Below are 13,350 nucleotides of genomic sequence, written 5' to 3' on the forward strand. Positions count from 1 at the left end.
ATATGCCTAGCTATTTGTTGTTGTGTTTTTGATATCATGGCCACATTATAATATCTACTGCATGTTGGCTAGTTGATTAGATCATAAATTTCTCTGAGTCCTATTAGCACATTCTAATAGTATGAATACTTTAATGACTTGCCAATGTATAACACAGAGGTGACATTACAAGCTTATAAGCTATTTACTAGCTAGCTATTAGTAACACTTCATACCAACATTTTGCCCGCTATAGAGTTTCCTCAAACTTGTACTTGGACAGTAGGCCTAGTCCTTTTGTCATAGCGCCATAGTTTTATTTCCTGTCATTTCAGAGGGATGGACTTGGACATGATGATGTGAGATGCTGACGCAGTGCTCTGGTTAGAACAGAGGGGATTGGTTGAGAGTAATTACGGGCTACTGTGTGGCTTGTAGGGTTTCCCTGGACGACAGGGCCATGAGCCTTCATTCAGCCACTTTTATAAAAGAAATGGCCACAACATATGGGCGCAGCAACACAATGGTTTATTTTTATGATATTTGATGGGTGGGTTTTTGATTTCGATTGTCACTTCTGGCAACCAGCAAGGCAGATGGTGTAGACTTGAGTGCCCATCAGAGCCTAAATACCTTCGGGCAGCTGTTGCTAATAAACTTTTTTTTGTGCATTCTTTCCCTTCTAACATGGTTTAGGTCAAGAGGAGTCAAACCTGTTACAACACCTGTTTCTGCATATGTAAATCTGTTGTTTTGTCATTTCATTAGACAAGAAAAAAAAGGTAGTGGTCCCTCGTGGTTGCAAATGCGACTGGCACTGGGCCCACTTGGCACGGGACAAAGAGAAAAGGGAAAATACCAAGAGAGAGAACGAGGGATGGAGGGTTTCTGTAGGGAAGCCATAGGATGCCTCCGATGTTGTAAGCTCTCTATCTGGAAGGTTGCCTGCAATTCCGAAGAGAATGGAGTGGGTCCCAGAGACTACTGGACAGGGAAGAGAAGGCGTTCTCTCTCTACTCTCTCGTTCTCTGTCTCTGTCGCTCTCTCTCCCTGTGAGAGTAGCGGCGAGGCAGGACATGCCCAGGAGCCAATGACAGGCACACGCGTGGCTGCCACGCGCCACACGCTTCCCTCCCAACCCACCCATCATCTGGTGTGCCCCTGTGGCTCTTGCCTCTCAACCACATGTGCCAGGGTCTGCTTGGACTCAGGGGCTAATTGTTCTTTGGTAAACTAAACCGCATGCTTGCTGGATCCCGACATTAAAACCGAGACGGGAATGAAGATTGTGATCTTTTTAATGCAGTTCTTTTTCGCGAAGTCTTGAAGGTTTCGTTTATAATCTGGTCTGTGTGGCTGAATGTAACAAATGCGCCATGAAATTAAAGGTTATTGCCTGAACGTTGTTCGAAAGCTTGGAAGATTAGTGTTTCTCTGTGCAGAATTAGAGCAGGGAACTTGATATGGCTCATTCTTGCGTTTGGATGTTATGCTCCTTGAGAGAAATGGACTGACATGCGTCCAGAAACAATGTTTATTGCCTTGTCTTTCCATCTGTCCTCCATTCTCTGGTGATAATGAGGTATTTGAGGCACTTAATGTTGAAGTGTTGCTGATGTTGATACTGTGAAGCCAATGTGTAATAGAATATATTCTATTCTATCCCACTCTATTCCACTGTCTCCAGTAGTCTTGACAGACCTGGGGTTGTATTGGCCCCATGTAGTGAGCTGGTCTAATGTGGCCCTACAGAGCTACTCCTCCAATAGCTGTGGGTTGTTCTGATTTGTAGCACTTCCTCTTTCCCTTCACACAAGCAGCCAGACAGGCAGCATTAAAAACAGACACAAACCCCCTCTGATACAGGAGTTCATTAGAGATGGGCCTTTGATGGGCAGCCTTTTTATGTGACTACGGTTTCAAATACCTTGATGTAGAAGCTTAAGAATCCATTGTGCAGTAAGCCCTCCTTTTGATGCGACTTATTTAGATCTGCATAGTAAATCAAGGAGAGTAAATAACGAGGCAGCAGATGGAAGCAAGGAGATAAGGCCCCGGCCGAACAATCACATTTGTATTTTGTTATGATGTTGACAGCAGCTAAAACTCACTAATCTAGCTCCACTGATCTGCATTTCAAAGAAATCTCATTTAGCAGCAGGGAGGATAAAGTTCTTCTCATTGTGTCCGTTTTATTGCGTTCTTCGTTAATTTATCTGCTGGCAGATTTAACGTTCGCCGGTGCTCGGGGAGGGTGAGAGGAGAGAGAGCGGCGTGCTCTGTGGCGGTGGCATTGCAGAGAGATGGGGTCTTAAATTCTGTGAAAGCGGTAACGTCTAGACTGCGAGCCCAGGGTAATTACATGTCCGGTGATGAATAGAATGAGTTTGAAGACTCATCTTTGTTCGGGGGCCTAAATTGCTCGCCTAACACCGATAAGGACCATTTGGTTCCCTGTAGAAAATATTATTGCCGGTGACTTTTCCATAACGCCCCCCCACCGCCGTAACACAAGGATGGTATTTACGTTAAAGATAAAATTATTGTGTACAGTAATCTGACTTGTTAGCATAATGTCCCTCTTTCATCCCCAGACCCTTGTATAGCTGCTGTGGAGATATTTCTGCCCTCCATTTTAAATAGTTTATCTTGACTAAGTGCAGCGCTTTATGTAAATAACAGCCTATGGTATTATTAGGCCCCTTGAATGCTTGAATGCAGCCTGTATTTATACATTGATAGAATTTAAAGATCATTTTTTTGTGTTTAGGCTAAGCATAAAGATATGTGTGATATTTGTAAATCTCTTGAATTGGAGGTCACACAGACTAATAGCATTCTTGTTGCTTTTCCTCTGAATAGAGTATTACATCTTCACAGACCAATGCTGTATTGAAGTAAACTCAGCAAGTCATTTTGAATGAATGGAACATTAACTCAAAATTATGTTTTTATCCAACTTATAAGGCATTTTACTTGAACGTTTATTCACACAAATATAGCTAAGTGTTTGATGCAGATTTGGTGGTGTGTTATTAGTCCTTTACTACATGTTTACTTAGCCTTCATGCTAGTACTAAACAGTATAGTATTTTCTTTTGAAGTACATCAGTACTAGAATAGATGATTGTGTACGCTAACAGAAACATCACCATGCCTATTTTCGCAATAGACAGTACAGTAGATGGAAGGGGAGATTTGTATCCTTTTCCCACTGCATAAATGTTACATGCCAATCTGTGTGTGCACTGTGCAACACTTCTTTCCCCAAACTCAAACAGTAAAAATAATGACACTTGGCAGGTTTTGTTTTCCACGGTGCTCTTTGGGCTGAGGGCTTTTTTGTACAGTTCAGAGAGCACATTCTACTGGATTCAGCAGTTGCTGGTTGCCTACAGGGGTCATTGGAATTTGGGAAGGAAAAAAAGAAAGAAAAATCTACAGGAACGTCCAGGCTAGGCCATTAGTCCATGTGTCTTAAGTATCAGAGAGAGAGAGAGGTTGCCTGTAAAACGCTCGCTCAACGACGAGGGGAATTCAAATGTTGCGAGGGGTCAAGTGCTTAAACACGATGTATAGGCATTAAAAGCTTCTGAGAGGTTATGTGGCTGCTATGTGGCTGCAGTTTGTAATTTTTACGGTAATGTAATAAAATATAGCAAACTTTAGAAAGATGCATGTGAAAATAACAGATTGATGATGGAGGATTGTTTGATACAGAATTGCAGATAGGTGTATTATAAGGACATGGAACATGACATTATTATCGTTAAAACCTGTCATTTACTGGTTGATCATTTGAGCCTTCAAGGCACTGCAACCTTTCGCTTGGGGAAAAAAACACTTCACATATATTTCTTATATGTGTACTGTACATTACCTAAATTCAGACGATCACCCCTCATCTTTCTTGCACAGCCACACACCCGTGCACACACAAGCACACACACACACACACACACACACACACACACACACACACACACACACACACACACACACACACACACACACACACACACACACACACACACTCGCATGCACCCACAGGTACACCCCTCCTTTTTTTTGTTGCAAACTTCACATTTCCCTACTATAGGCTACTTGTCATAATGAACGATATCTGCAAAAGGCCTGTGATAAGTGGTCGGTATGGTCGGTGTTGATACATTTTGGTTTATCGTCCCAGCTCTAACATGTACACACAGGTACATATTCACTCACATGCATACAGTCATCTAACAGGCAAATGCAGCTGTACTTTGTTGTTCCCAAGTTTATTGCTTTCCCCTAAAAGCCATACTAATAACACTCATGTGAAAGAAAACCTACCCACATTTATCCTATACATGTTTGCGGCAGCACCATCGGGGGGGGGCCCATTTACAATTTACTATGTGAATTGGAAACTTGGTTGATAATGTTTTACTGTATGGGAACATGCTTTTGAGTAATGATTTCTCTCTAATCTGCTCTCCCTCTGCAGATCCTCTACAGACATCTCTGGACTGGAGTCCTTCCCATCCTGAGACAGACGGACAACAACCACACGTTTTCACCCTCAGGGTAAGTACTACAACACAGCCTTTCATGTCCTGTCAAAGGTTTTCAGCCTTTGGACTGATAAGGCTGAATTGGACAATTGTAACGTGCTGTGTGTAACTGTGTAACTATTAGTGATGCACCGATATGACATTTTTAGCCGATACCGATATCTGATATTTTCCTTGCCAAAAAAACCTGATACCGATAACCGATATTTAACATTTTTGCGGCCTTTTAAGCATTCTAGTACAGTTAAATAGTTAACACACACACGGACGCAGCGGTCTAAGGCACTGCATCTCAGTGCAAGAGGCGTCACTACAGTCCCTGGTTCGAATCCAGGCTGTATCACATCCGGCCTTGATTGGGAATCCCATAGGGTTGCGCACAATTGGCCCAGCGTCGTCCAGGTTTGGCCTGAGTAGGCTGTCATTGTAAATAAGAATTTGTTCTTAACTGACTTGCCTAGTTAAATAAAGGTTACACACACACACGCCACACTGACCAAAAAGTTATTATTTTATTGGCATTTACGTATGTCCCCATTACCAGTAAAACAATCAAAACCTATTTCTTTCCCTTACTTACTGTGCTGTTTCGTTGTTCATTTGTTCAGTCGTTTCATTCTCAACCAGGACTTCTATGGAACACCGTCTGGGTCTTTGCGTGTCAAAACATATAATATTTAACACTATTTGACGTGTCAAATAACACTATTTGACGTGTCATATAAGCTTGTTGACCAATCAGGACCTGAATATGACTGCACGTCACATAATAATTTAACGAGTTCATTCATTTTTCACGTAGTTATTACACATTGATTACACTATCACTCGTATTTCATATGTCACAACGATTCATCGATACGTATGCTCTGATGCTGGTAAAGTTGTCTCGCGAACCTACAGTGCTGGTCATAAAAAAAAGCTAGCTAGCTCATGGATGCAAACAATGTTCTTCCCCAAAAACATAGCAAAACTACACAATCTGTTTCAGTAGCTATAGTTAGCTAGCTATATAGTTAGCTAGCTAACTATATAGCTAGGTGTCATCATCTAAAATAACCCTGATTTATAAGACAATTCTTATTTGATTAATGGTGGTTGGACCCATCTATGTGAAGCTAGCCACTTTAAGGATTAGCCACAATAGTGGACTTTGCGGTTACCCTTCAAAATAAAAGTATGTCATTGACAGTGATGCAAATGCATACAAATAGTAGAATTATGCCATAATTGAATAGATCATGCTAAACGAGGTTGGGATGTTGTTATATAAAATCAACAAAAGACAAATATTTGTTAGTTTGACAAAAATCTGTTGAAATCCCACTGGATGTTTTATACTTTAGAATTGCATTGGTGGCACACTTATTTCACTGTACAGCCTTACCTATGGATTGTGGATCAATGACATGGGGTCTCAGTAAACTCAGTGACACCCAGAGAACATTAGCATCGTAGCTCTTATTGCGAGTCTCTGAAACAACTGTGAATTGAGCCACATTTATTGTCAACCTATGTGTATTGAACACTATTCCCGAGGAAAAACAATACTGCGTGGATGTTTTGGAGTCTGAGAACTCTGAGGAGGACGTTGGGGAAAAATATTTTGGGTATTGAGTAGACTGTTACCCCATTTCATTGATACCCAATCCTTAGGTAAAGCTGTACAGTGCAATATGAATGTCAATACACACAATAGGCAGACTGGGGAGGTGATTTCACACAGTCACAGTCCCGTGATAAGAGCTATAACGCTAATATTTGCATAAACTTTTCACAGTTGTGTTCTGTGGGTGTCACTGAGTAGACTGATACCCTGTTTCCTTGCTTCACATTCCAACCTTGTTTAACATTATCTAGTCTAAATATGGCAGGATTCCAACAATTATAACCTTCAGCATCACTTTCAAAAATGTACTTTTATTTTGAAGGCAAACCACAAATTCCACTATTGTGCCTAATCCTTATTGTGGCTAGCTTCACAACACATACCCTGGTCAGGTCGAGCCTCACTAGACAGATAAAGCTAGCAGGCTGCTTATACTGTTAGCTTTGGACAACAGGGTGAAGTAGCAGACTAGCTATTTATTTACATGAACTGAAGTTCAATTTCAAAAGTCGAAAATCAAGTGGCTACCTAGCTAATACACACAAGGATTCCAAAATCATTGCTAAGAGTAGTGAAATTGACTGCAGTTTCTACTGGTCATTGTTTTCAGGCAGGTTGTATTGGGGCTAGCTAGGTACCAAGCTAAAGCTAGCTACAGTGAGGGGGAAAAAGTATTTGATCCCCTGCTGATTTTGTACGTTTGCCCACTGACAAAGAAATGATCAGTCTATAATTTTAATCGTAGGGCTATTTGAACAGTGAGAGACAGAATAACAACAACAAAAAATCCAGAAAAACGCATGTCAAGAATGTTATAAATTGATTTGCATTTTAATGAGGGAAATAAGTATTTGACCCCCTCTCAATCAGAAAGATTTCTGGCTCCCAGGTGTCTTTTATACAGGTAACGAGCTGAGATTAGGAGCACACTCTTAAAGGGAGTGCTCCTAATCTCACCTTGTTACCTGTATAAAAGACACCTGTCCACAAAAGCAATCAATCAATCAGATTCCAAACTCTCCACCATGGCCAAGATCAAAGAGCTCTCCGAGGATGTCAGGGACAAGATTGTAGAGCTACACAAGGCTGGAATGGGCTACAAGACCATCGCCAAGCAGCTTGGTGAGAAGGTGACAACAGTTGGTGCGATTATTCGCAAATGGAAGAAACACAAAAGAACTGTCAATCTCCCTCGGCCTGGTGCTCCATGCAAGATCTCACCTCGTGGAGTTGCAATGATCATGAGAACAGTGAGGAATCAGCCCAGAACTACACGGGAGGATCTTGTCAATGATCTCAAGGCAGCTGGGACCATGTCACCAAGAAAACAATTGGTAACACACTACGCCGTGAAGGACTGAAATCCTGCAGCGCCCGCAAGGTCCCCCTGCTCAAGAAAGCACATGTACATGCCCGTCTGAAGTTTGCTAATGAACATCTGAATTATTCAGAGGACAACTGGGTGAAAGTGTTGTGGTCAGATGAGACTCGCTGTGCTTGGAGGAGGAGGAATGCTGCCTATGACCCCAAGAACATCATCCCCACCGTCAAACATGGAGGTGGAAACATTATGCTTTGGGGGTGTTTTTCTGCTAAGGGGACAGGACAACTTCACCGCATCAAAGGGACGATGGACGGGGCCATGTACCGTCAAATCTTGGGTGAGAACCTCCTTCCCTCAGCCAGGGCATTGAAAATGGGTCGTGGATGGGTATTCCAGCATGACAATGACCCAAAACACATGGCCAAGGCAACAAAGGAGTGGCTCAAGAAGAAGCACATTAAGGTCCTGGAGTGGCCTAGCCAGTCTCCAGACCTTAATCCCATAGAAAATCTGTGGAGGGAGCTGAAGGTTCGAGTTGCCAAACGTCAACCTCGAAACCTTAATGACTTGGAGAAGATCTGCAAAGAGGAGTGGGACAAAATCCCTCCTGAGATGTGTGCAAACCTGGTGGCCAACTACAAGAAACATCTGACCTCTGTGATTGCCAACAAGGGTTTTGCCACCAAGTACTAAGTCATGTTTTGCAGAGGGGTCAAATTTTACTCTTTCAAATGACTGCTCGACTTGTTGACTGCTCGATCCACACAGCAGACATTGTGGGCTAGGTCAGGAATGCTGTGTTGCAGTTGTAGCGCAAAATTGTACGTGGCGTCATTACGTCATGTACCTACGTTATATAGGTATGCACGTCAGCTTTGACATTGGTTTTTGACATCGGCGTTAAACTAGACATTGGGCCGATACTGATGTTGGCATTTTTAGCTAATATCGGCCGATTCCGATATGTTCATCGATATATATCGTGCATCCCTAGTAACTACACTTAATATTTCCATCCAAGATCATTAATCTCAGAGGCGTCATGCATTACTTTTTTTGCGAGGGGGCACTGATGGCCAAATCTTTGACTAATGCATAAAATAAACTATAATTTCTCAATTTTTCAGTGTACAAATGGATGAAACTTGCCTGTGCCTCCTTATTTTCAATGGGCAAGACACCTTTAATCTTAACAACAAAGGTGTTTAATTTAGTTTTTTTTACTTGTACCTGGGCAGGAGTGTTACTGCTATAGCCCAGCTGAGGCACAGTTACCGCCGTAGAATATAACAAATCTTCATCTGTCCACCATGATAGAATTCCACCTCCGCAATGAAACCTTTCAGGTTGTGCCTGTTTGGTCTTCACACTTCATAGACTTCCAATCTACTGTAGCTTTTTGAAGTTATGACATGTATTAGATTCAACCAAGGAACCAAGGAGGAAGGATATCTGAAAGTCTTCTTAGTGAATGTTGAGAAAGTTTTTTTAGACACCCATGTTTAATTGAGAATGATCTGGCCTAACACATCACAATGAACAGAGTTTATTAACACCAAGAAGCTTGAAGTGTTGGAATGTATTATGTGTACATGCATGAAGGTGGTGATGAATATACACCAGAATGTTAGCTCATAACAAATGTTAATTTGTTTAGGATGAAATATGCAACGGCTGTGAGAAGAGCACCCACATTCTGAAGTCCAAAGTGGTGAGTCATACAGTCTTTTACAAAAATCTTCTGCATGCCCTGTGTTGTGTGTTTGTTCTGATTATTATCCGATCAGAACAGTCACATCCACTGCCAATTCATGTTGAGATCAGCTCGAGGGATTCACATACACTGGTCTTTTGAGACTTGAGGTACAAGGCAAGACAACTCCTATAAAGTGATGAAGCTCATTCAAAACTTCAAACTGAGAAGTGTTGATGCATGAATCGTCGGGAGATACTGTTTATAAGTCAATCCTCCATGCACAATTCTGCATACAGTAGCAAGTGAGAGATGCGTGTGCATGCTACAGTACTGTAACGTCACCCAGTGGCAACACACACACAGTTTGCACAACTCAGAGCTTCTGTAGTCCCCTTCGATTCCCCTCTATGAGACGCTCAGCTTCTGTATCTGTAGCCCTTTAGATTCCCAATGAGATTCTCTATGAGGCATCCAGAGGTGATAACTGAGGCAGTTTGTTGTCACCAAGTCAGTACAAAACGAGCCTAAAGAATCCCAGCCAGCACAGTAAGTGTGACACACACTGATTATGTGACTGCTACTACGGCGGAGGCCTGCGTCATTACTAATGTGTCCCCACAGCAGCCAGACTGAGACAGACACACAGGTGGTGTCTCAGACTGAACAGAACATTGCCAGACGGTAAACTGCAGTAGCGATGGGGAGGAGAAGCCTCATCATCGTGAGGGGAATGAGGGAATGGAATTTAGCTGTAATTGGATGGGAGATAGATATCGAATGCTAACTTGACAATGGGTGATTGTTCAGTGAGCACAGAACAGTTGAAGTGAATTGCTTTGCAGGTAAAATCAAGTGTAAAGGTACTGGCTTCTGTGTTTGTAGCCCTCCATAACTTCTCCACTATCAATTATTAGTGTAATTAAATGTATGTTGCAGGTATTTCTCAAGTATTTTCATTGAAGTCACCCCATAAACTTTCAAATTTGAATAATTCTGTGAAAAAAAAGTCAGGGCTTGTTTTGATCTGTTTTTCAATGTTGTGGAGGAGAACTACTCTTTGTCAGGTTATTTCCTGAATCCAGGCCACTGGTTTATTTTGATATTTTGACCCAGTCTGAGGAAGAACATCTGTTTATCTCCGTATTCAGCTGCAGAGGTTTGTCTTTTGAGGTCCAAGTATGATTCAAGCAAGGCAGCTACAGTGAGGGAAATAAGTATTTGATCCCCTGCTGATTTTGTACGTTTGCCCACTGACAAAGAAATGATCAGTCTATAATTTTAATGGTAGGTTTATTTGAACAGTGAGAGACAGAATAACAACAAAGAAATCCAGAAAAACGCATGTCAAAAATGTTATAAAATGATTAGCATTTTAATGAGGGAAATAAAGATTTGACCCCTCTGCCAAACATGACTTAGTACTTGGTGGCAAAACCCTTGTTGGGAATCACAGAGGTCAGACATTTCTTGTAGTTGGCGACCAGGTTTGCACACATCTCAGGAGGGATTTTGTCCCACTCCTCTTTGCAGATCTTCTCCAAGTCATTATGGTTTCGAGGCTGACGTTTGGCAACTCGAACCTTCAGCTCCCTCCACAGATTTTCTATGGGATTAAGGTCTGGAGACTGGCTAGGCCACTCCAGCACCTTAATGTGCTTCTTCTTGAGCCACTCCTTTGTTGCCTTGGCCGTGTGTTTTGGGTCATTGTCATGCTGGAATACCCATCCACGACCCATTTTCAATGCCCTGGCTGAGGGAAGGAGGTTCTCACCCAAGATTTGACGGTACATGGCCCCGTCCATCGTCCCTTTGATGCGGTGAAGTTGTCCTGTCCCCTTAGCAGAAAAACACCCCCAACGCATAATGTTTCCACCTCCATGTTTGACGGTGGGGATGGTGTTCTTGGGGTCATAGGCAGCATTCCTCGTCCTCCAAACACGGCGAGTTGAGTTGATGCCAAAGAGCTCCATTTTGGTCTCATTTGACCACAACACTTTCACCCAGTTGTCCTCTGAATCATTCAGATGTTCATTGGCAAACTTCAGACGGGCATGTATATGTGCTTTCTTGAGCAGGGGGACCTTGCGGGTGCTGCAGAATTTCAGTCCTTCATGGCGTAGTGTGTTACCATTGTTTTCTTGGTGACTATGATACCAGCTGCCTTGAGATCATTGACAAGATCCTCCCGTGTAGTTCTGGGCTGATTCCTCACCGTTCTCATGATCATTGCAACTCCACGAGGTGAGATCTTGCATGGAGTCCCAGGCCGAGGGAGATTGACAGTTCTTTTGTGTTTCTTCCATTTGCGAATAATCACACCAACTGTTGTCACCTTCTCACCAAGCTGCTTGGCGATGGTCTTGTAGCCCATTCCAGCCTTGTGTAGGTCTACAATCTTGTCCCTGTCACATCCTGACCCTTGTAAGTGGTCATTTGCCATAGTAGAGCGGTCAGGGCGTGACAGGTGGTTGTGTTGGGTGGTTTTGGGTTTTCTGTTTAAATGTGGGGTTTTTCTAGTATTCTATTTCTATGTTTTGTTTTCCATGTTTTGGCCGGGTATGGTTTCCAATCAGAGGCAGGTGTCTTTCGTTGTCTCTGATTGGAAGCCATACTTAGGCAGCCTGTTTTCCTTTGGGTATTGTGGGTAGTTGTTTTCCGTTTTGTATACATCCCTGACGGAACTGTTGGCTGTCGTTTGTTATTTTGTTGAAGTGTTATCATAAATAAAATAAATATGAGCACTTTACACGCTGCGCCTTGGTCCCCTTTCAACGACCCTTGTGACAGTCCCTGACATCCTTGGAGAGCTCTTTGGTCTTGGCCATGGTGGAGAGTTTGGAATCTGATTGATTGATTGCTTCTGTGGACAGGTGTCTTTTATACAGGTAACAAGCTGAGATTAGGAGCACTCCCTTTAATAAGAGTGTGCTCCTAATCTCAGCTCGTTACCTGTATAAAAGACACCTGGGAGCCAGAAATCTTTCTGATTGAGAGGGGGTCAAATACTTATTTCCCTCATTAAAATGCAAATCAATTTATAACATTTTTGACATGCGTTTTTCTGGATTTTTTTGTTGTTATTCTGTCTCTCACTGTTCAAATAAACCTACGATTAAAATTATAGACTGATCATTTCTTTGTCAGTGGGCAAACGTACAAAATCAGCAGGGGATCAAATACTTTTTTCCCTCACTGTAGGAGCCAAGCGGGGCGAGAGGCTGGGTTAGGGTGGTTCAGCTCAGCTGTAGGCCGCAGCCCCAGCCCACATCCCAAGAGTCACATCTTCACAAGACTAAGCAGAACCGAGATTCCCTTCCCTCTTCCACCTAAAAGAGATTTGAATATTAGTTTTTAATTTGTTGAGTATCCCATTTAAATCTTCAAAGATGAACTCTTAAAGTATATCTATTCTGGAACAGAAGTACTCTAATCATCCCAAAGAAGTATAATTGACCTAACTTTCGCATTACTGTGAATGTACACATATATACAATCTACAGCAATTAAAGCATATCTCTGGCTAGTTTAAAGAAGCAGGCCCCAGACGGATGGCTTTTCCTGAGACTTCCAATTTGGAATTGATTTCTTGTTATAGATCAGAGCTTCTGTCATTTAATTTCCAAAACCCTAAAGGGTTTTCTGAGCCAAGGAGCCTGGCTGGCTTCCCCCTGAGTAGGAGAGGGTAACCTCCACGGGTCTTTACCCTGGACACCCTGACTACTGGGGAAGAAGAAGAATCAAAGGGACTTGAGTCGTCCCTGTTGGCAGGCTCCATTGTGGGTCTGATTTGGGATTGGAGGGGATGGGGATGGAGATCAGGCTAGCGCCCGTTTTTCTAATCTTTATCCACCATTAACCCCGGCGCCCAGTGTGTGGCTGGGATCAGGTCATTGGTCAATCCCCCATTCAGAAACACCCCGGAATATTTCAAAGTTAAGCCCCGTCTACAACAAAAAAGTATTACTCATCAAACGTTCACTTTCTCACTCTCCAGTCCTCCCAAGGATCTGCCTGCCTCCCCTTCTTCCCTTCCTTCTTATATTCCTCTCTTTATGGTTCACTGTTTTGTCTTCCCACTTGGAGGGAAAAAAAGTTTTGGAACTTCCCCAAGTTTCCATATTCCAGTTTAATGAGGTTTGGTTTGGGGTCTGATAGTGTCATGCTGTGAGCAAATTGGACCAAGAGTGGA

The 13,350-nt window shown here is 42.6% G+C and overlaps 1 protein-coding gene across 14 annotated transcripts in view; it reads left to right on the plus strand.

Annotated features, from left to right (window-relative positions):
- Window positions 1–13,350, plus strand: part of LOC106609245 (forkhead box protein P2) — a 118,465-nt gene that overhangs the window by 5,562 nt on the left and 99,553 nt on the right. For all 14 annotated transcript variants that reach the window (XM_014207815.2, XM_014207816.2, XM_014207817.2 and 11 more), the window contains exons 2-3: window positions 4,466–4,545; window positions 9,123–9,176. The gene's annotated coding sequence lies outside the window, so the exon portion shown is untranslated. The remainder of the gene's footprint in view (window positions 1–4,465; window positions 4,546–9,122; window positions 9,177–13,350) is intronic.

The sequence above is a fragment of the Salmo salar genome, chromosome ssa07 (genome assembly GCF_905237065.1).
Source record: "Salmo salar chromosome ssa07, Ssal_v3.1, whole genome shotgun sequence".
Classification (NCBI taxonomy): domain Eukaryota; kingdom Metazoa; phylum Chordata; class Actinopteri; order Salmoniformes; family Salmonidae; genus Salmo; species Salmo salar.